Source organism: Canis lupus, chromosome 29 (genome assembly GCF_003254725.2).
Source record: "Canis lupus dingo isolate Sandy chromosome 29, ASM325472v2, whole genome shotgun sequence".
In the NCBI taxonomy this organism is placed as follows: Eukaryota; Metazoa; Chordata; class Mammalia; order Carnivora; family Canidae; genus Canis; species Canis lupus.
The window spans coordinates 7,760,561-7,783,608 of NC_064271.1; the positions used below are offsets into that span (position 1 = coordinate 7,760,561).

General features: G+C 41.2%; 1 protein-coding gene across 4 annotated transcripts in view; it reads right to left on the bottom strand.

Moving 5' to 3' along the window:
* PLAG1 (PLAG1 zinc finger) overlaps positions 1–23,048 on the bottom strand; it is a 50,911-nt gene that overhangs the window by 19,144 nt on the left and 8,719 nt on the right. For 2 of the 4 annotated variants that reach the window (XM_035708388.2, XM_025477770.3), the window contains exon 2: positions 223–327. The exons of the other annotated variants lie outside the window; for them this stretch is intronic. The gene's annotated coding sequence lies outside the window, so the exon portion shown is untranslated. The remainder of the gene's footprint in view (positions 1–222; positions 328–23,048) is intronic. 4 annotated transcript variants of the gene reach the window in all.

Below are 23,048 nucleotides of genomic sequence, written 5' to 3' on the forward strand. Positions count from 1 at the left end.
GTGCACTGCTCATTGCCAGTCTTCTAATTCTTCCATTAGACTAAAACTCTTAATAAAGTCCTGCTGAACACAATACACATTGATAGACCTTAAAATAGTAAGTGGCATGCTTATTATGTGGCATGCTTTTCAAAGCTTTTAATATGATATCTTAAATTATTTGGAAACTGAAATAATGGATCACTTTGAAAGCCATGCCATATAATGATAAAAGCCACCTACCTGAGGCCCTGCTCCAAACTCTACAAGGCACCCTTATTAATAGACCATCACAGAATGAAGCATTCTGGGTGCCAAATAACGGCCAATGCAGCACCAAGGGGCAACCTAAAAAGAAAAGAAGAATTAGTTTGAAATTCCAAAAGTGTGACCCAATCTGGTTAATGGCACAGGAGTCAAATTGGTTTTTATTCATCATATTTTTTACTTTATTGGAAAACCTATCTCAATTCCCATTAGAAACAAATGTGAAACAATACAACATTTACAGTACACTGAGAAGTGAAAAGTAAATTAATCAATATCCCTAGGTTTATATATTTCCCTCCTGAATCACCAGTTATTTAGATTGTTCATATTTTTATTCAAATACTACTCCCAGTTTACTGTCACTCCTCAAAATTGCTGCTTATATCCTTCATTTATATTTGAAACACACGGACTATTTTCTCTATAATAATTTTCAGAAAAACCTTTTGAGGTGTATATCTTGTTCTAAACAATAGTGGATGGAGAAACCCTTCCTGATGAGTGTTTCCCTTTGGCCATGTGTTCACAGGCAAGGGTGTGTCTTTATGATGAAGCTATTACTTGTTTCAAAGAGAATTCACAGGTGGCACGTCCATCTTCAACAACACACAAAGAAACACCAACATGTATTCCAAAGTACTCAAGGTTTGGGATTACTCACAGCTTCATTCTGTTGGTACAGGTAAGGAAGGCCTACCACTACAGGCATTAATCGAGAGACAAAAGGGATGCCGGGAGCTCTATGCAGAAGTCATCTGCTTCATTTTCCCAGACCAGAGAATCAATGTTCAATGATATATGGCTACTGCTCTATTAAGATAAGTAGCTGACACCAATGTGATGCATCTTACCAACACTTATTACATATGGCATCAATCTGAAGTTCCTGAGGATGCAAACATACAAGGTATCTGTTCTCTAGGAGCCTACAAGATAGTTGTGGCCACAAGACAGATAGATACCTTATGTCCAAGTGACTGCTAACTAAAATAAAAGTTGCCCTTGTAAGGCAGTACTAGGGGGACAAATCAACAGTAAAGAACACTATTATATGGTACAAACAAGTACCTGAGAAGGTCAGAAAAGGAAAAGAATACAATGGAGTTTTGGTGATTTTTATCTTGAAGAATGTACAATAAAGAAAGGGGGGGCATAGGGGTGTGGTGGGGGCACACCAGTTAGCCAGAAGAACTCACAGATGAGCACCACAGATTATTACAGATTCTAAGATGATGCTTTGGCTGGAGTGCGGTGTAGTGTATAGACATTGTAAAGATTCAAATGAGAAAAGTTCACTGAATCCCAAGTGGCCGGGACTTGTACCCTCATGTACTAATGACAAGAAGTGGGCCGATTACGAAGCCCTGAGAACAAGCACTCAGGGCGGTGGGAGGGGTATGGGGGAGGGAAGAAGGTTAGGGCATGCTTGTGCAAATGAGATACAGAAGTTGGGTGCTGGAGTAGCATACAGCAGAGAGCTGAAAACTAGCAAAAATGAGCATACAGCAGAGAGCTGAAAACTAGCAAAAATGGGCATTTCCTAGAGGAAAGTGGATGGTCCTTAAGTGTCTGACCAGAGTGACAAGGGAGATACGAAGAAGGGAGACAGGGCTGTGTGGCTCACTTTTAAACAGAGAGACTCAAACCAAATTACTGGTTAACTCATGTTGGTGCCTAGTGACTGCCATTCTAATTTAAAGAGGGGATGGGGGATCCCTGGGTGGCGCAGCGGTTTGGCGCCTGCCTTTGGCCCGGGGCGTGATCCTGGAGACTCGGGATCGAATCCCACATCGGGCTCCCGGTGCATGGAGCCTGCTTCTCCCTCTGCCTGTGTCTCTCTGCCTCTCTCTCTCTCTCTGTGACTATCATAAATAAATAAAAATTAAAAAAAAATAAATAAAGAGGGGATGGGCAGGAATAGAGCTTCAAAGAGAAGGAAGAAAAAGATGGCAAGCCCCACAAAAAGACAAAGCTTCTATGAGTTTTAGAACCACCCTGCAATTCTTGCCTAGAGCTCACCACTTAGGCATGAAGACAGTACACTTCAATAAGAAAGATGGTGGGGCGAGGTGGGGTGGGAGGGCAAGAATGGGGAAGGAGGAGGTGGGAGAAATACCCCCATGTGAATTGCCAATTGAGCAGGAAGGAAGTGACTTCCAACAAAAGGGTGCTTTCTTCCAAAGAGCTGTGTACTGGAAGAGAAGAAAAAGACAGGCTGGCAGCTAAGGGGGATCTCAGGATGCCAGGTGGGGAAGACCTGGGACAGCTTCTGTGCTGAGTGAGGGTAAAGAGGCAGCGAAGAAAAATGGAGCATTCTGGGAGACAAGGCAAAATGGGAGCCTAAGTAAGGGGAGAAGTTTTCATCTTAGATGAAAGAGGGGCTTCTTTATGGACTTGGAAGAAATGTATATTCAACTTCGTAAATGTCTTGGTAAAAGAGGCAAGAGATGCAAGAAGTTTGCTTAACTTTGCCAGGGCCACATAGAAGGGTCATGTGAGGAGAATGAAGGGGAGTGGGACACTCGGCTGGGGCCAGAGCAAAGGTTAAAAAGACACCATGGAGAACATGAGAGGGTGTCCAGGAGCATCCCTGATGCTTTTTAAAAAACAAACAGAATTTTCCATAAGAATTAAGTTTGTTAGTCATTGTTGGTGGGTGTATAAACCATTAAAACTTTCTGGACTACTCTGTGGAAACATGTAATCAAAGCCATTTAAATGGTCATATATGTTGACCGGATAAATTTCTAAATGTAAGCCAAAAAAAAAAAAAAAAAAAAAAAAAAAAGAGTGAGAAACAAAGATTTTAAGTAAAAGCAGGTTCAAAGTATATTTTAAGAATAAAAATTGATAATGTCTAATAAAAGGGGTAAAGTATACATCTATATGACAGAATTACTATGTAGCCATAAAAACCATGCATTTAAAGAATATTAATTCACACAGGAAAACACTGATATAATGCTAAAATTTTAAAAAGCAAGAGAGGATATACTGAGTACAATTTTGTGAAGTACACACTTAGAACTACTCCTTCTACAATACCCTTATCTAGGTAAGTTATTTTTAAAGACTAGCAAGATGTAGGCTTTTTATTCCTCTGTATTTTACAAATGTCCAACTTTTATATTAAAAAAATAGTTTACCAAAAAAAATGGCTTTTCAAATAATGGTGCTGTAAAAGTTTTCTATCAACAACAAAAATAACTTGAATCCATACCACACAATATATATACATAACTCCAAATGGATCATAGACACAAATGTAAAATCTAAAACTATAAAAATTCTGGAAGCAAATAGACAAAAATCTTGTGACATTCAGTTACTCAAAAACTGCCTGTCTACAACACTGAAAGCAAAACCCATAAATTATAAACTGGATATCATCAAAATTTGAAAATGCTCTTCAAAGGACCATGTTTAAAGAATGAAAAGACAAGCCCCTGGAAGAAAATCTCTGCAAAGCACAGATTTGATAAAGAGCTTGTACCCAGAAAATATTAAGAACTTCCAAAACTCAACAATAAGAAAACAACCCAATTGAAAAATGGGAAAAATATGTGAATAGACACTTTACCAATGAAAGTACATGGATGGCAAATAGGCACACTAAAAGATGCTCAACATCATAGGTCATTACAGAAATGCAGTGAGATATCGCCATCTACCTCCTAGAATGACTACAATGAAGTACTGTATCAGTACTGGTGAGGATGTAAAGCAAATGGAACTCTTACCACTGGCAAGAAGGTAAAAATACTAACGTCACTTTTTAAAAGTCTGTCAGTTTCTTAAAATGTTAAACATGTGCCTATTGTATGACACAGCCATTTCACACCTTTGTGTTTACTGAAGAGATATGAACACACGAATCTATACAAAGACTTGTACATGAATATTCATGTCAGCTTTATTTGTAATAGTAAAAAAACCAGATACAACCCAAATGCCCATTAGGATGTGAATGGATAAACAAGCTGTAGTAGAGTCATAGGATGGATTACAAATCAGCAGTCAAAAGGAATGCGCATACACACAGTAACATGGAGGAACCTTAGAATCATGACGCTGAATGAAAAGAAGTCAGACAGAAAAAGAGTACATATAAAATGATTCTGTTTATATAGAATTCTAGGAAATGCAAACTAATCTATAATGACAGGAAGCAGCTCAGCGGTTATCTGGGGACTGGAGGGAGGGTGGGCTGGGAAGGACAACTCACCAAAGGACATGAGTAAACTTCTGGGAATGATGGTTATGTTCACTATGTCGGTTGTGGTGAAGGTTTTAAGGATGTGGATACAGGTCACAACTTGGCACATTATATACGTTAAATGTGTGCAGTTCATTTAGCATCAGTTGTATCTCAGTAAAGCTAGAGAAGAAAAGCCCAAGTTTTCACATTGAGAAAAAACAAAACTAATGAGGATGACAAACAGATACTCATAGGAATTTACCGAAGTGTGCCAAAAAAAAAAAAAAGGATGAAACAAAACCCAAACCACTTTCTGTGAACTGATACACTAACATCCTTTATGAGGGCAATGACTCAAAATGACTACAATCTTTCCTTCCAATTCACAGGGGCAAAAAAGGAAAAGAGGAATACTGGCTTCAATGTAAGAGTCACATTCAGTCCTTGCTAGAAAGGCTCTGTCTAGGCAGTTTTGAGAGTCACATTCTCAGCTGTCACCCGTGGAGGAAGCCAGTGCAGTTCACCTGTTGCTTTACAGACTTGCACATCGTGCTGCATGATTTAAAGCCTCCAGGAATACATGCTAGCTGGAACGGAGACTTACAAATAATAAATAGTTCTGGGATAAGTTCCATTTATCAAATACCAAAGGAAGTACCCACTGAAGCAATTCAATGCAGCCTCTGTATAGACCTTTTAAATATGTTAATTAGCGGTAGCCTTAAAAAGAAAGGAGTGCTGAGCTAATTGGTAGGCCTGCCTTTGATTAAAAAAAAAAAAAAAAAAAAAAAAGAATAAATGAAGTAACACTCCAGCCAAGATAACAAAAGAATAAGTACTAGCCAAGCTTGGGCAGGTATTCAGGTAGAGGGAGTCAGAAACTGTAGAGGGGGTCTAGGTAACCTGAGGCAATTTGTTATTTTTGGAGCCAGAGTGAAAGACTGAGCAAAGAGACTGGTGGAGGAGCTTCACAGGAGTCACGTTACCAAGGGCTGAAAACTTTTAAGATTTATTTATTTATGATAGACCTAGAGAGAGAGAGAGAGAGAGAGAGAGGCAGAGACACAGGAGGAGGGAGAAGCAGGCTCCATGCCAGGATCCCGGGACTCCAGGATCGCGCCCTGGGCCAAAGGCAGGCACTAAACCGCTGAGCCACCCAGGGATCCCCCAAGGGCTGAAAATTTTTAAATGATACCGTTAATTTGCGAAGTATCCTAAATGTTGGTACCTGTACAACTTGCTCCCGCCACTCCTGTCCCCAGCCACATTTCTAAATAATTCAGAAAACAACCAATCTTGGTGTGCTTTTGTTGCTTTCTGAAACAGAATTAAGTGGGGATTTTCCTTTTCAGTTTTTATTCAGGATAACATTTTTTTCAAAGAAAGCTGACCTTCCTTAATTATAAATTCACTTAGGCCTTTGGGGTGTTTACTGACGGGTAATTAACAAAAGGGGGTTTAAATTTGTCACTGTGAGGCCTCAGGGTCTTCTTTCTTGAAGCCTCCACCAGGATCTGGTGCAGCCCCTTCTCCACTGCAGGACACACCCCCGCTTGCTCCCCTCACCCCACTCTGATAGGGACACATATTACAGAAAGGTTGCCTGCCCATAGAGTAGTACACTACTGTTGCTCGAGTACGGTTCTGGCAACTGTCTTTATGGAGCTCTTTTGCAACTCAGAGAGGGCATCGCCCCACAAACCTTACACGGAATCACAGAGTCTAGGGTGCTACAGGGAACAGTGCATGGAGACAATGGGCTTGTTGGGAATCACAACAGTGTCTGAATCCCGCCTGAGCCTTACCATAAGTGTAACTCTGGACAACTTAATCTCTGGTCAGCATTTTCCTCTGCAAGATGGGAATAAACATTCACCTTGTGGTGAAAAATTGAAGGGGATCATGCATGTCCAGTCCCTGCCATAGTTCTGAGGGTTCAAAATGCAAAGCTACTATACTCAGTGTGTTACTCAGAAATAAGTGCTACCCCAAAATGGCTTGATGTGCACTTAAAAATAAGGGATTTGGGTTTGTTTGTTTCCTCCCTGGCACAACCTCCTATAGAATCATAGCCAACAGAATCTTTGAAGGACAATGGCCATACTCCATGTAAAGGAGACTCCACACGTGTGATGCAGCAAGATGACTATTAAGAATGATGTTTGGTAAGTAGTTTATTTTGATCTTCTCATCTCTGCAACATAGGTGGTTATAGTCACATATAACCCCAAATCAGCTAAAACAAAACTGATCCATGTGGACCCAACAGTAATTCTGCATGTTGAGCTGAATGGTAATTTGGTAATATGTGATCATGACGATCCAGGGATGGACTGCCCCTTGCCTGTGGCTTAACTGTGGGAAAAGATTATATTGCACCTCCAAAAATATTTAATTACTAAAAATCAGAGAAAAAAGCTATATATTAGGGAAAAAATGTATTCTGTTGAAGTACATGAAAAGTAAACCAAAATTCTACACTAATAACAACAATGGAATGTCTCTTTCACACAGCATTTCAGATTAATCCCCTAACCTCATCCTCCTGAAATTGAAGCAAGGGTTGGCAACAGGAGTGTGAAAATGAATCCTGTCTTGCAGAGCCAGGCTGGTAGAGAGATTAAGTAGAGAGGAAAGGCACAGTGAGAAGACAGGGATCCAATACTGGGGGGGAAAAATCAGTGTTTGACTACGACACACCACAAAGAAGGTTGCTCTAGAAGTTAGGATTTCTCACAGTTTTAAGGTAAGCAGTGTGTAATTTTTGAGATCTCCAAATGATTTTTGCATTCTTGCTTTCCTCTTGCAGAAGAAATGTTTCTCAACACTAGACACAATTTGAACTAAATAAATTTATACTAGGTCCACCTTGGCAAACAGTTACCTTTGGCCACAACACAGTTTATGTCAAATATATCTACAGGTACCTGCCACAATACTGGACTTGCTTTTGTTTTTTTGTTTTGAAGAATGCTACTGGCATTGATCTTGGTCATGAGGTAATGAATGATACAGAGACCTGAGTATGTATTTTTCCATGTACCTAACCTATGCAATATACATGTTTTGACCTTTCTGAGCCTCAGTATCTTGAGATGCAAAGAAAACACAATCAAGTGGGATACCCGGAAAGAAAGGGAGAAGATTATGGTTAACACAAAATTGATCTCAACAATACACTGATTGGTGGTCCTTTTGCATTTTATTTATTTATTTTTCCTTTTGCATTTTAAACTAAAACTCATTTGGTAATATAAAGCTACAGATAATTGTGTCGGGCAAAAGGGGGCAAAGTGACTCCAAGGGAAAAAAAAAAAAGCAAAGAAACTCTTGGGCCTGTCTTGAATATTGTCCACTGAGTTTCAGCGGAGGATAGAGAATAAGCTCTACCACAGCAGAGATCTTGCTTTTTACTGTCCCTTTCTGTATCCCTAATATCAACAACAGTGGATGCACAAGGAGGTACTCAAATAGGTGTTGAATGAATAGGAGGAGGAAGAGAAAAGAGGGAGGGCAGGAAGGTTTCTATCCTCTTGCCACACAGATCTGGGGAACAAAACAGTTGCCCAACCTACTTGATTACCTTTGTGAATGATTAGGAATTGACTGAATACTTTAAATTTGAAAATCCTCTTGGATTTCCCTTGAGGATCCAGCAATCAAACACCTCGTTCTCTTTCCTCTCTTGGCCCACCCTCAACAGATACCAGGACACTGCAGTCACTGTGCCATCTTGTGGTCATGTCTAGCAAGTTCGTCTTCCTCCATACACCATTACAGTCTCCCTATCTGCACAGAGGCTCTTGGGATGGGCTGTAAGAATAAAGTTTTGGAAAAATAGATCTCCATTATTTCATTCAACTATCATGGAAAATAAAAAGATGAATCAGTCACCAGTCCTACCACCAAGATGCGTGTAATCTAGAAGGGGCGCTATCTCAAAAGAATATTTGTAATTAATAGCAACACAAAATAGAAGGTAGAAAATGTCCTCAAATAAGCGTAGCTTAAGAATAAGGGGAATACCTAGAGATAAATGATTCATTCAAGCTTTGGAGATCAAAGTTAGGGAAGGAAGAGCCACGCGAATGGCAAGTGGAGAGAGATAAGACATGGACCTTTGGGGGGCAGCTGGGAGGTAGGGTGCAGCCCCTGTGGAGGAGCAGGGACAAAGGCAGGGCTTGCAGAGCCTGTGGACACTATGGCAGGTGCAGTTATTTCTTCCTTGACTGCAGCCGACAGTGGCTTTCAAGAAGGGAGTGGGAAATGAGGTTGTAGAAACGGCAGGCTGAGAGGGACCAGGAGGCTAAAGGAAGTGCTCACTGAGGAAAAAGGCACTTCGGTGGGCAAGTTCAGACTCACTTGTGCCTGTCTGTGGAAGCAATATTGCCTGGCGGTTATGGGGACCAAGCAGACCAGTTGTGACGCTGTGGTTAAAAAATGATTTACCTTTCTGCAGCTTGGGTTTTCTCGGCCAAAAAGTGAGACAATTAAGCCTTACAGGTTGCACAAGGGATAGATGGTATCTGATAATCACATGCAAAGCATATGCCACAGCCGTTGGCACTCAAGAGTTTTACTAAAGTTGAGGAACACCAATAATATGAAGACCTTGAATGGCAGCATCTTTAACAGATGAGGGAGAACCAGCAGAGGTTCTGAAGAGTGGGGGAAAAAGCAGGGGAAGGATGAGAGCAGACTATGGCCTGTGACAGAGACACAGGAGCCAGACGGCTCATGACACACAGGTGTTTAGGGGAAAGAGTGCGGAGAGGGGCAAAAGGAGGAACTCTACTACTTGCAGAATGGACAGATCAGACTGGCCAATGTAAGGCTAGAAGGACCGCCACTGAATGGGGCGGGGGTGGAGGGGACCAGGTAGCTGTGCTGTCATAATAGCAAAAGAAAGAAGTTAGTTCATGGAGACTGTGGTCACGATAGGAACTAAATTCTACTCCCTTTTGATTTGGAGACATGTAGGCTTTTGGTAATCCTGGAAAGAACTGTGTCAGGGGATGGAGGAACCAGCATGGGACGCCAAGGTTGAGGAAAGAGTGCCATGTGAGAAATCTGAGGCTCTAAGCTCTTTGGAGAAATGGAATCAGCTGAAGGGGAAGGTAGAGAAAAGACAGAGCTTTCTGTACCTGTGTTTTTAAGATGGCAGAGGTTTGGCATGTTTACGTGCTGACAGGATCAGGTTGAGAAAGGAAAATGGATTAGTGAGGATGCAACCCAGAGCACAAAAGTAGGTTCAGGAAGATGGGCCATGTGCAGATGCTGACCAAAGACCAGACAACACACAGGCGGAGGGCAGAGAAGACAGAAATGAACATTGCCTCAGAGGGGAGGGAACATCTGAGCATAATTTTCAAGGATGAACAGGCATTGGCCAAGTGGGCAAAAGGAGGTAGGAACATTCCAGCAGAGGAAATGGCGTGAACGAGGGCAGGCAAACGAAACCCAGACTGATGAGCCTGAGGAACTTCAAGTTGGTGCTGTGGGGGCATAACCCAGGACCAAATCACACCGGGCCTTGGACTCTAGCTGTCCTTTCATGACCACTTTATGTATGCTGCTTCTAAAGCACCTGGTGATGGGACTGTCCCAGTCACCTGAAAGCCCAAGAAAAGGAAAAACAAGGGGAGAGGATTCTTCCAGGGTTGGGAATACTAAGGTGGGAGAGGGCAGTTGATGCAGTGGAATATTCTCGAGCACTAGCAAGAGCATGACGGGGTGGCAGAAAGCACACAAAACCCATTAGGAGAAAAGGAGAGGCTGAGGGCATCAAGAGTGCGAGGAGACCACCTCCAGCAGAGCAGGGCAGTTAAGTGGAATGGAAGGACACAAGTTGTGGTTAGCAAGGCCCACTGGGGTTCAGAGGCACAGAGGTGAGCAGACTGAGGTGACGACGACACTCTGGAAAGTGTAATGTAAGCACGAGGTGGTTTTAGTTTATGTGATATTGTCAGAGAATCTTATGACATTTGAACCTTCCAAATATTTAGTTTTCTCAACCAACATCTGCCCCTCAAGTTGCTACCTAGAGGTACCAAAAAGGGTGCCGATTTGAATCTTTTTACTTTTTTTATTTTTTTGAATCTTTTTTTTTTTAAAGAACTAGGTAATGTGAATAATTACTTCTTTAGTTTATTTGCTTTGAAAATTCCAATTATTTCAGAATTTGGCAGGTGAGTTTTTTCTTCCTCACCACAGCATGAACTTGTAGTATGATTACACAGTGATGTTTCATTTGTCTTGTAATGTCTGAAACAAGGAGAAAAAACAGAAAGGAGGAACAAGGGTCTGAACAGCCAAAGCAGATGTTACAAGTGCATACATTTCATGCATTTTTATGATGGGAGCAGAGCCATGTTTCCTCCCTCACCAGTGCCAATCTCTCAGGCAAAATGATGCTGAGAGTTTTCACACAGGGAAGATGAGTATGAGTAGCCTCAGGCGTCAAAGGCAAATGTAATGATGGCAGTAGGAGGTGACAGCTTAGGATGGGAAACATACGAAAGGGAAATATGTACAAGAGAAATAAAGCATAGCCAGTAGCATGGTTTCTTTAAGTGGTCATGGCCCACTTGGGGGAGGGTTAAGGAAATGGGCACTCCCACCTGCTACTGTGACTCAAGTCCTCCTGGGGGTCAAACTGGCCATGCAATTGCCAAGCTAGAGAAAGCATTTATCATTTTCACCACCCATTTCACACATAAGAATTTATCTGGAACAAAAAACCCGAGATGCACTAAAGCTTTATGTACAAGGCCATTCATCACTGCTTATGTAATGACCAGAAATAAGCTACAAGGCCAGTAAAGGGATAAGGCTAAATAAATAAATCGTGGTGCTCATTCACCAGTAGTCTAGCTTTTGAGGAATATGAAGAAGTACCATGAAAGTACATGGCAAATAACATTTACACAGTGTTAGGCTTTCAAAAAGTAGGATACAAAACAAAGGAGATTTCAATTTAGTTTACAAAGGTATTGCCTAAGTCGTTAATTTAATTTAAATCCAATTAACATATAGTGTATTATTAGTTTCAGAAGTACAATTCAGTGATTCATCAGTTGCATATAACACCCAGTGCTCATTACACCAAGTGCCTTCCTTAATGCCCATCACCCAGTTACCCCACCGGTCACACCACCCTGCGCTCCACCAATGCTCAGTTTGTTTCCTAGAGTTAAGAGTCTCTTATGGTTTGTCTCCCTCTCTGTGTCTTATTTTATTTTTCCCTCCCTTTCCCTGTGATCTCTTGTTTCTTAAATTTCACATAAGTGAAATCATATGATGATTGACTGACTTATTTCGCTTAGCATAATATCCTCTAGTTCCATCCATGTCATTGTAAATGGTAAAATTTCATTTTTTGATGGCTGAGTAATATTCTATTGGGTATTACCTAGGTAGTTTAGAGGAGGAAAAAAAGCCTGTTTGTATTTAACATAGTTTTGATGATGTGAACTTAAATATTACACCAGAAATATTTCACATATCTATATTTACTATATTCATATCGATGTCATTCTTCTAGCTTACAGCACTTAACTCATTATTCACTTCTTCCACAAATTCAACCTTTCCAACATTTTTTTCTAGGAGACTCTAACATGTTTGGAGGTAAGAGCAGAACCTGAATCTTCCATCAAATGAGGGGCCACAGAAACATGTCAAACAATCCTACAGGGATGCAATTAGCAAGAAACAGACTTGTGGGAAACTCTACAGAACCAAACTAAACCAAACCAAAAAGATTCCACTTCTTAAATAAATTTTAAGGAGGAACAAAAAGAAAGGTAACCAGTAGGTCAGAAAAAATGAAATGCCCTTAGTATGTTATACTAAGGAAAAACCCCCATCTGTGTGCACGTACAATAACTTTTAGTATTTTAATTGGGGTAAAAGGAGTAAGGTGTGACCTTTCTGGAGCTGTGTGACCTGAAGGGTATAGACTGGAGTTTCGGGTGCCCTCAGTGGTCAAGTGATAACATCTTCCTCTGGGAAAACCCAGTGTGGGCATCAGAACACATTACTCCCCAGGACTGAGGGGCATAGTGAATACTTCCCAACTCTGAGTCTCTGGTGTGGTTGTGCAAACACCAATAGCGTGGGTGAGCTGTGTGTCTCTTGTGACTTCTCAGGCACCATGGGCATCTCCCTTACCATGTCTCCTCTCACTGCCCTGTGTACCATCATCCCCTGGGTATGGACCTCCCTCCCTCCTGCATGTCTGCCTCTTTGCCCTCCTGGTATGTGTACATGTGGCTTCCCCTAGGCGTGTGTGTGCGCGTGTGTGTGAGCACACATGCATTGTGAGCACACGTGTGCCCACTCTCTTCTGGATTTTTCTATTGTTCTGCTTTCCCAGTTGGGGGTATACTATTACTCCCTCTCCCTCTAGTTATGTATATTTGTGTGTCTCTAGGTAGGTGTGTGTCCTTCTCTTCCCTCTAGGAGTCTGTCTCTCTCTCCTACTAAAGGTATGAGGATATGGTGTCCCTCCTACTCTCCGGATGCCTGTTGTGTGTCTAGCTCCTTCTGGGTATAAGGGTGCCTTCCCCTCCGCATCCCAGTATGAGTGTGTCTCTCACAACCTGCTGGGTAAGTGCATGTGCAAGTATCTCCCTTCACATCCTGGCCTGAGTTCTTGTTCTCTCCCACCTTCTGGAGGTATGTGTGTCTTTCCTGTCCCCCCATAGCGAGCGTCTCCACCTCATCCTGGTATGACTATGTCTACCATCCCCCAACCTTTCTAGGTATGTATATCTCCCCCTCCCTGGAATCTGTCTCTTTCTCCCTCATCCTTCCACCTTATAGTTGTGTGCCACTCCCTGCCCTTCACCCAGTTATCGGTGTCCCCAAGGCAGAGGAGAGACAAACATAGAATTTCTGTACTTCTCCCCTCTCTGGCTAGGAGCTGAGTGTGCTGCTTTCTCTCCCTCCCCTGAAGAGTAAACCTTAACTCACATATACATACATAGAAAGATAAAGTATCCCTGGGTGTACAGGTCTCCCATCCCCACTGTGTTTAGTTTGTGTCTGTGTGTCCTCTCCCCCCATACACATGTCTGTCTTTGGGGTGTGTGTGTACTTGTCTCCACAGCCCCACCACAAGGCTTGCTGAGGGTGAGGAAGGGGCTTCTATATGTCTTGGAAGGAGGGCTTAGGCTGCGAAGGGAAGGGTCTAAGGGGGGGTAGAGAGGGGGGCAGCAGAGATGCAACAAGCCACCTCGCTACCTCCCAAACTTGCTGTCCTGCACTTCACAGTTGAGAGGCTGGCTGCCACTCCTGAGGGCAACACTCAGGCCTCTTCTTGCTGCCCTTCCCCTCCTTGATGCTGTCCTAGGACACTCCTGTAACAAAGCGCCTAGCCACTGCTCTCAGCTTCCTCCAGCTTCCCTCCACTATGGCCCTCCAGTCTGGCCCCAAGGGCACAGCATACCTTCCCAGATATTTACTGGAGTATTTGCCAGGCGGTTCCAGAGAGAGAAAGGAGGAGGAGGTTGGGGTTCAGTCTAGTGAGGACATGCACAGGATGGGAACAGTGTCTGAGAACAAGGAATGGAATAGGCTGTGCAAGCACAGAAGTGTCACCCCAACCAAGAGCTAGGCAGGCTGGGAACCTTGCTCTGGGACATACCCAGCAACCAAGTTCCAGAGGAGGAACAGAGGGAGGAGGCGAGGAAGGTGTGAACTGGAAGTCACTAGTTCCAGAGAGCTGCACTCTCAAAGATGCCAGGGAGGGGATGACTTCACTGCATCCCGGGCCCTCTGGTTACATGGAAAATAGTCATGAATGAGAATGAGGCCCGAGGTGTTAACCAGCTGGCAAACGGCAACCCATGCAGTACTCAGAGGAATTCTAAGCACTGTGTGGGCCAGCTGTCCCCAAAGAGGGCACAAGACAGTCCTGCAGAGTGGCTCTCTGACCTCACCCCCTACCTCTCTGCCTCTGCCTGGCTGGGCTCCTCTGTCAGGGTCCTCTCTGGAAGTGCCCCTCCCAGGTTGTTCCTGGTTTGCTCCCTTTTATTATTTGGGCCTCTACACAAAGGTTCCTTTAACAACATGTCTTCTCTGAGCACTGTCTCTAAAGGTCCCTTCTCCCCCAGTCCCCCAACTCTTCATCCTCGTATTATTTCCTTCATACCACCTGCCACGAGCTGAGAGAACTGTGTCTACTATCTGTCTCTTTTGTCCCATCTGGCTTAGCATCTGGCATAGTACCCGGCCCAAGGGAGGCCCTCTGTAAAGTCCTCTGACCAGGAGATGTGAAGAAAGGTGTCCTGGACACAGGTCTGGAGATATTTGTGGAAACAGAAACACAGTCATGGAGGCCCAGGAAGGGGGGCAGAGACTGAGGCTTTCTTAGTACAAAGCTGCCAGGCAAAGGTACGGTGCGAGTGGAAACCGGTGCTCAGGAATGGTGTAGTGTATGCTGAGAGGAGAAGCGCACCTAGGAAATGCCGAAATGTTAGGAGAATGGGCCTCGGGGGATCCCTGGGTGGCTCAGCTGTTTAGCGCCTGCCTTCCACTCAGGGCGTGATCCTGGAGTCCCGGGATCGAGTCCCGCATCAGGCTCCCTGCATGGAGCCTGCTTCTCCCTCTGCCTGTGTCTCTGCCTCTCTCTGTGCCTCTCATGAATAAATAAATAAAATCTAAAAAAAAAAAAAAAAAAAAAAAAGAATGGGCCTCATCAGAGGAAAGTACACTGGACATGTTAGAGCAGGAGCAGCAAGGCCAGAAGAGCAGGAGAGGAAGGAGTTTTCAGAAACCTGTCAAGTCCTGCAGAAAAGCCAGTGGGAACAAAATGGAAAGATGCTACAACTGATGGGATATGGATGTTCTCTTCAGACTCAAAATACTGGGGCAGGATCGTGTAAACAGAAAGAGATGAAGGAAACAGAGACTGGATGGAGACCTCTCAGTGAGTTTGGCACTTACGGAAAGCAAGATAAGACACATGGTGGGGGGATGAAGGCAAAGATCTACAATATTTTGCCTCTGACAGGGGGAGACTGGAGCATACTTTGCAGGTGGTCGCAGGTGGACAGGAAGAGATGGGAAATACCAGAATGGGAGTAATCCAGTTGGCTCTAGCCAACTCATACATGCCTCACAAGGCCATTATGCCCAGCCTCCCTAGGCAGACTCCCCAGGCTCCTCTGAAGCTTAGTCCTACCCACAGAATTGTTGCCCACTATTCTGGAAGAGCAAGAGGCAAAGGGGAGACTGTGCTGATGGCCCCAGTCTTCTCCGTGGCCGGGTCACTGGGTGCGAGGATGGGGGAACAAGGTCTGAGGGCTAAGAATCAGTGAGGAAGAGACTGAACAAAGGAATGAGGAACAGATACACAGCCAAAAGACTGGCTCTGTATCACTAAGGACCCAACTGTGAACCTTGGGAGGTCTCATTTGCAACAGCATAAACACCCTTCGGTGTGGCATTCAAGCTCTGCGACATGCTGGTCCCAGTCTCCCTTTCCAGCGTCATCTACCATCTTTCTGTTCACCCCTGACACGGGAGACTCTAGTCACAGGTGAGGGCACAGGGTGTGCCACATGTCCAGAAAGGTCACCCCTCCCTTATTCTTAGTTCTCCCCTTCCGCTCGCTGCCCTAGGACCACCTCCTCTGTGGAGAGAATAACCTGGTATCAAACTCCTTCTTCCTCTGTATGTCCACCCCGTTTTATGGCTCTGCAATGGAAGTACTAGACCTACGTCTGAAGTTCCAACTGAATGTAGGAGAGGTGGCCAGGGGCCTGGAGGAAGGGTAGGGCCGTTAATAAACTACTGAAATCTGAACTGCTAGTTTAGAGATGTTGAGAGTTTGAGATGCCAGCTTTCCATTTGGGCAAAAGAGTCCCTTGAGAATGTACATCTAGAACTTGCCAGTGAGGGAGGGACTAGCAGTGATAAGCTGCTGAGTCACGTGCACAGCAGTGGACCACTGCTTCAGTGTTACCGGATGACAGTAACATTTCTGTAATTTTCGTCACATAACCAAGAACTCCACTTACTCTGGATTCTGAGTTGACTTTACTTTCCTAACTCATCCTCCCCTGCTCAAAAAGCTACAGTGCCTTCCACAGTGTAGAGTGGGAACTCCTTGGGATGGCAATCAAGGCTGCTCCCAGTCAGGCCTCTGCATACCTTGCTAGTCTCACCTTATACTGCCCCCAACAAACCATCCTACCCAGTCAGACTGGTATTCCCGGTGGCCCAGGACAACAAGCACATTTCTGCCTCCTCACTTCTGGGGAAACCATTCACCTGAAGGCCCTCCCTGCTTTCTGCCCATTCTTAACTCACACTTGTTCAAAGCCCACCTCAAGTTCCACCTCTTCCTCCTGGAATACCTATAATTTTTACTGTCTGGACCATTTGTTTCCCATTTTAAGATATACTGCTTTGTGTTCTCTTTCATAATTAACCTATCACCCACAAAGCATAAAAGAAAGGCAAGAAAAAGGTAGAAGGCAAATATAAGTACCCTAATAGGGTGAGGAAATACTTCTGGCTCCCATTTGGAGAATAAAGAAACATCAAAAAGAAGATGGTTTGAGATGGGACTTACTGGGCAGGTAAGATGTGGAGAGGTATGTGAGAAAAGCTTTGCAGGGACCAGCCAAAGTAAAAAACATGGACACAGTCAAATGCGGGGTGTGTCTCTAGATTCCCTAAATCTGTGGAGGTAAGTGCATGAATTACTAAAATAGGGATCTGGAGCTTAACTTGGAATTTTGGAGAACTTGGAATGATACCATATACTGCATTAAATTCTTTCAATTCTCCAGAGTGGTAAGATCATCAGTGACATTTCTATCTCAAAAGCCCAATATCTGAAATCAACAAAACACTATTTTTAATTGTCACAATAAAGAATGACATTGTTTACTTAGCTAAAACCACTCAAAAATTCAAAAAGAGACACTCATTATTCTGAAGCTGGAGTGCTTTGCCATAAATGCGTTTTAAAGCAAAAACTGATAAAACTACCCCTAGTGAGATCATTAAATCCTATAAAACAAAGTTTGGATTTATATTTTAAAAAATCTCCTTTAACTTAGCAAATTTATAATTTCCCTCCAATTCCTAATACATGGCTTAATAAATAAATAGACATACAGTACTTTCTAACTTGAGTTAGTATCAACGTTATGACTGAAAGTTTTCTTTTTACAAATTGTTTTTAAATAAATACATAAATTCCAACCTGGATAAAATTTAGGTTTACACTAGCAAACTGATGTATCAATAACTAGCTTACATGGTCTGTCCATTCTAAAGACTTACTTACACAAAATCACAGAATTTCAGTTTCTGAAATCACGAGTGCTCCTTGCATACACGTAATACCTGCACTTCCTATCTCACAACACTGTGGTTAAGAATGAAATGAGAGACTGTAGGTAAGAGCACAAAGACTGTTATCCAGCCAAAGTCCTTTATAACGGACGCATGGCATTAATACTCAAAATATTTTGGGTGATATAATTTAAAAGTCATGTTGGCTAATGATTCAGGGAATAATTTAACCAATCAAGTTAAGTTTCTTTTTCTTTTAAACAGAAACAGTCTCTTTTTTGTGCTCATTTTGGTTTTGCTTTTAGTAGGAAGAACTTTTAACTAAAACTTGGCTAAAACAAAAAAAAATCTTAGAATAGCTCTCATTTTTTAAAGGATCAAAACCTCTGCTTTCTTATTTGATCAGTTCCAAGCTATCTTAAAAATACTAGTACAATCTCACCTTATTTTAGTGAAGTAAGTGATGGACCAGATAAAGGTGTTTACCTTTAAAAATTCCCAAATTTCCTTTTTTGGCAGCTGAATACTATCCTTCTGAACTGTGTCATTTCAAACATCGAGCTTAGTACAGCCTTAGACACAGAAGCAGAGGATACTAAAACGTCTTTAAAATTTATAGTAATATGGATGCTTATTTTTCAGAAGTGGTTCAGGACATGATCGCTTGATACAAAGCACAGGAAAAGTAGTACGTACGGCACAGAGGCAGTGCCATACACAGGGTGGCAGCACTGAGAGCTACGGGTGGCCGGCAGACTGCCTGAATGGCCAATGCAGCCTCACAAGTGTGTCTGGAATCTGATTATGAAAACACTTCGTAGATACACGGGTATTTTGGTTTTAATTAAGAAATTCCTTTTAATTCTGGCAGAGGTATCCTGAATTTTAGAAAAGCTCTTCTGAGTCAGCCCCTGAATGTGATCGATTGCAGTTTTCTCAAAACAAACTTTCTCTTCCTCTTCTGCACAGATAAAAGGTAAACTGAGTAGGATTAAATTTAAGCACCATATCATACTCAGTGTTTAAGTAGAGCCATTATATCTCAAGTGTGTGTGTGTATATGTATGTGTGCACAAACACACACACTTTTGTTATTGTTGTTTGGGGGGTGGCTTTTCCCCCCAAAATTTATTTAAGCTAAAAACAAAAACAGTTCACCTACTTCTCCCTCCCTCACCTCACTCCCTGCCTCTGGTAACTACCAATCTGTTCTTCATATATGGGTCCTTGGCTTTGTTCTTGTTTTTAATTTCCCACATGTAAGAGAGATCATAGGGTATTTGTCTTTCTCTTACTTCAGTTAGCATAATAACTTCAAAGTCCATCCAAATGGTCACAAGTGGTGAGATTCATTCTTTTTTATGATTCAGTAATATTCCATTATATACAACATACATTATATTAATTTGATTTTATAATAATATATAATTATATATTACATATTCTACACAAATACTACATTTTATCCATGTATCTATCCATAGGCACTTTGTTCCCATATCCTGGTTATTATAAATAATGCTACAATGAATACAGACAGGGGTGCACATATCCTTTCAAGTTACTGTGTTTTCATTTTCTTTGGATAAATATCCAGAGGTGGAATTGCAGGATCATAGGATAGTTCTATTTTTAATTTTTTAAGGAACCTCCACACTATTTTCCACAGTGTCTGTACCAATTTACATTTGCACCGACAGTGCACAGGGTTCTCTTTTCTCCACAACGTTGCCAAAACTTGTTATTTCTAGCCTTTGAAATAGCCACCCTAACAGGTGTGAGGTGATTAGCTCATGGTAATTTTGATTTGCATTTCTCTGATGACGATTGATGCTGAGCATCTTTCCATGTGTCTGCTGGCCATCAGGGTATCTTCTCCGCAAAAATGTCTATTCAGATCCTCTCATCATTTTTTTAACTTGAATTGTCTGTTTTTTTTTTGTTTGTTTGTTTTTTACAAATGAGTTGTATGTGTTTATATATTTTGGACAATAGTACTTTATCAGATAAATGATTGCAAATATTTCCTTCAATTCAGTAGGTTGTTTTTTCATTTTGTTGATGTAAACAAGCTTTTTAGTTTGATGTAGTACCACTTGTTTATTTTTATCCTGTTGCTTTTATTTTTTTTTAATTTATTTTTTATTGGTGTTCAATTTACTAACATACAGAATAACCCCCAGTGCCCGTCACCCATTCACTCCCACCCCCGCCCTCCTCCCCTTCTACCACCCCTAGTTCGTTTCCCAGAGTTAGCAGTCTTTACGTTCTGTCTCCCTTTCTGATATTTCCCACACATTTCTTCTCCCTTCCCTTATATTCCCTTTCACTATTATTTATATTCCCCAAATGAATGAGAACATATAATGTTTGTCCTTCTCCGACTGACTTACTTCACTCAGCATAATACCCTCCAGTTCCATCCACGTTGAAGCAAATGGTGGGTATTTGTCATTTCTAATAGTTGAGTAATATTCCATTGTATACATAAACCACATCTTCTTTATCCATTCATCTTTCGTTGGACACCGAGGCTCCTTCCACAGTTTGGCTATCGTGGCCATTGCTGCTATTAATATTATATTTTAAAAATCATCACCAAAGACCTACGTCAAGGAGCTTACTGCCTATGATTTCTTCTAATGTTATGGTTTCAGATCTTACGTTCAAGACTTTAACTGATTTTTACTTAATCTTTGTATGTGGTAAAAGGTAGTGGTCCAGTTTCATTCTTTTGCATGTGGCTGCCCAATTTTTCCAGTACCATTTATTGAAGAGTGTCCTTTCCTCATTGTATATTCTTGGCTCCTCTCTCTGTCATAAATTAATTGGCTATATATGTGGGTTTATTTCTGGGGTCTCTATTCTTTTCCATTGATCTATGTGTATGTGTTTATGCCAACATCATACTGTTTTGACTACTATAGCTTTGTAATATAGCTTGAAATCAGGGAATGTGATGTCTCTAGTTTTGTTCTTCTCAAGATTGTTTCAGCTATCTGCTGTCTTTTGTGGTTCCACACAAATTTTAGGTTTGTTCCATTTCTGTGAGAAATACCATTGGAATTTTGATAGAGAGTGTACTGCATATAGATTACTTTGGGTAATATGCACATTTGAATGATATTAACTTTTCTAATCCATGAGCATGGAATATCTTTCCATTTATTTGTATCTTCTTTAATTTATTTCATATTTTCTAGTTTTCTTTTTTTTTTTTTTTCATATTTTCTAGTTTTCAAAATAAAGGTCTTTCACCTCCTTGGTTAAATTTATTCCTAGGTATTCTTTTTAATGCAATTGTAAATGGTAATGTTTTTTCTTTTTGATAGGTCATTATTAACGTATAGAAATGCAACAGATTTCTATATATTGATTTTATAACCTGAACCTTCACTGAATTTCATTATTAAATTTAACAGCTTTTTGATGCAATCTTTTGGGTTTCCACATACATACGTACACACACACACACACACACACACACATCACATCAGCTGCAAATAGTGGACGGTTTTACTTCTTCCTTTCACATTTAGATGTCTTTTATTTCTTCTTCTTGCCTAATCTGTCTGGCTAAAACTTTCAATACTATGCTGCATAAAAGTGGCAAGAACAGGCATCCTTATCTTATTCCTGATCTTAGAGGAAAAGTTTTCAGTTTTTCACCATTGAGTATGATATTAGCTGTGGGCTTGTCCTACATGGCTTTTATTATGTTGAAGCGTGTTACCTCTATATCCACTCTGCTGAGAGTTTTTATCATAAATGGATGTTGAATTTTTTCATATGCTTTTTCTGCATCTACTGAGATGACTGTATGACTTTTATCCTTCATTTTGTTAATATGATTATTGACTGATTTGTGGCTATTGAGCTATTCTTACCTCCCTGGAATAAATCCCACTTGATCATGGTATATGTCATTCTTTTAATGTATTATTGAAGTCAGTTTGCTAATATTTTGTTGGACATTTTTATATTATGTTCATCAAGGATATTAGCCTGTAATTTTCTTTTCTTATGGCATCCTATTTGGTTTTGGTATCAGGGTAATGCTGGCTTCATAAAGTGAGTTTGAAAGAATTTCCCCCTCTTCTATTTTTTGGAAGAGTTTGAGAAAGAGTAGTATTAATTCTTCCTTGACTGGTAGAATTCACCAGTGAAGCCATCTGGTCCTGGACTTTTGTTTGCTGGAAAATTTTTGATTAGTGACTCAATCCCCTTACGAGTAATTGGTCTGTTAGTAATGGATCTGTTCAGATTTTCTATTTCATCATGAATCAGTTTTGAGGTCTGTAAGTTTCAGGAATTTATCTGTTTTATTCTCAAGTTATCCAATTTGTTGGTGTATAACAACTGTTCATGGTAGTCTCTCATGATCTTTTGTATTCCTGTGGTATCAGTTTTAACATCTCCTTTTTTCACTTCTGATTTTATCTGAGTCCTCTCTCTTTTTTTCTTGGTGAGTCTAGCTAATGGCTTGTCAATTTTATCTTTTCAAAGAATCAGCTCTTAGTTTCATTGATCTTTCCTGTTGTCTTTTTAGTCTAGTTAGTCTCTATTTCATTTATTTCTGCTTTAATATATGTTATTTCCTCCCTTCTACTAACTCTGGGCTTCGTTTGTTCTTTTTCTAGTTCCTTGAGGTATAAATTTAGGCTGTTCATTTGAACAAGAAGATATAGCATTTGTAAATATTTATGCACCCAAAATAGGAGCACCTAAATATGTAAAACAAATATTAACAGACATAAAGGAAGAAATAAACAGCAATACAACAGTGGGGGATTTTAATACCTCACTAACATCAACGGATAGATAATCCAGACAGAAAATCTGTAAATTAACATTGGCCTTAAAAATGATACATTAGATCAGACGGACTTAACAGATATTCACAGAACATTCCACCAAAAACAACAGAATACACACTCTTCTCAAGTGCACATGTACATTTTCCAAGATATATCATATGTTAGACCACAAAAAAAAATGTCGTAAGGTGATTAAAATCATATCAGGCATCTTTTCCAACCACAGTGGTATGAAATTAGAAATTAATTACATGAAGAAAACTGGAAAATTCACAAACACGTGGAGATTAAGCAACATGCTACTGCACAACCTACCGGTCAAAGAAATCAAAAGAGAAATAAAAGAGACAAATGAAAATGGAAATGTAACCTACCAAAATTTATGGGATGCAGCAAAAGCAGTTCTAAGAGGGAAGTTCATAGCGATAAATGCCTACCTCAAGAAACAAGAGTAGCCTCGTGCATATTTA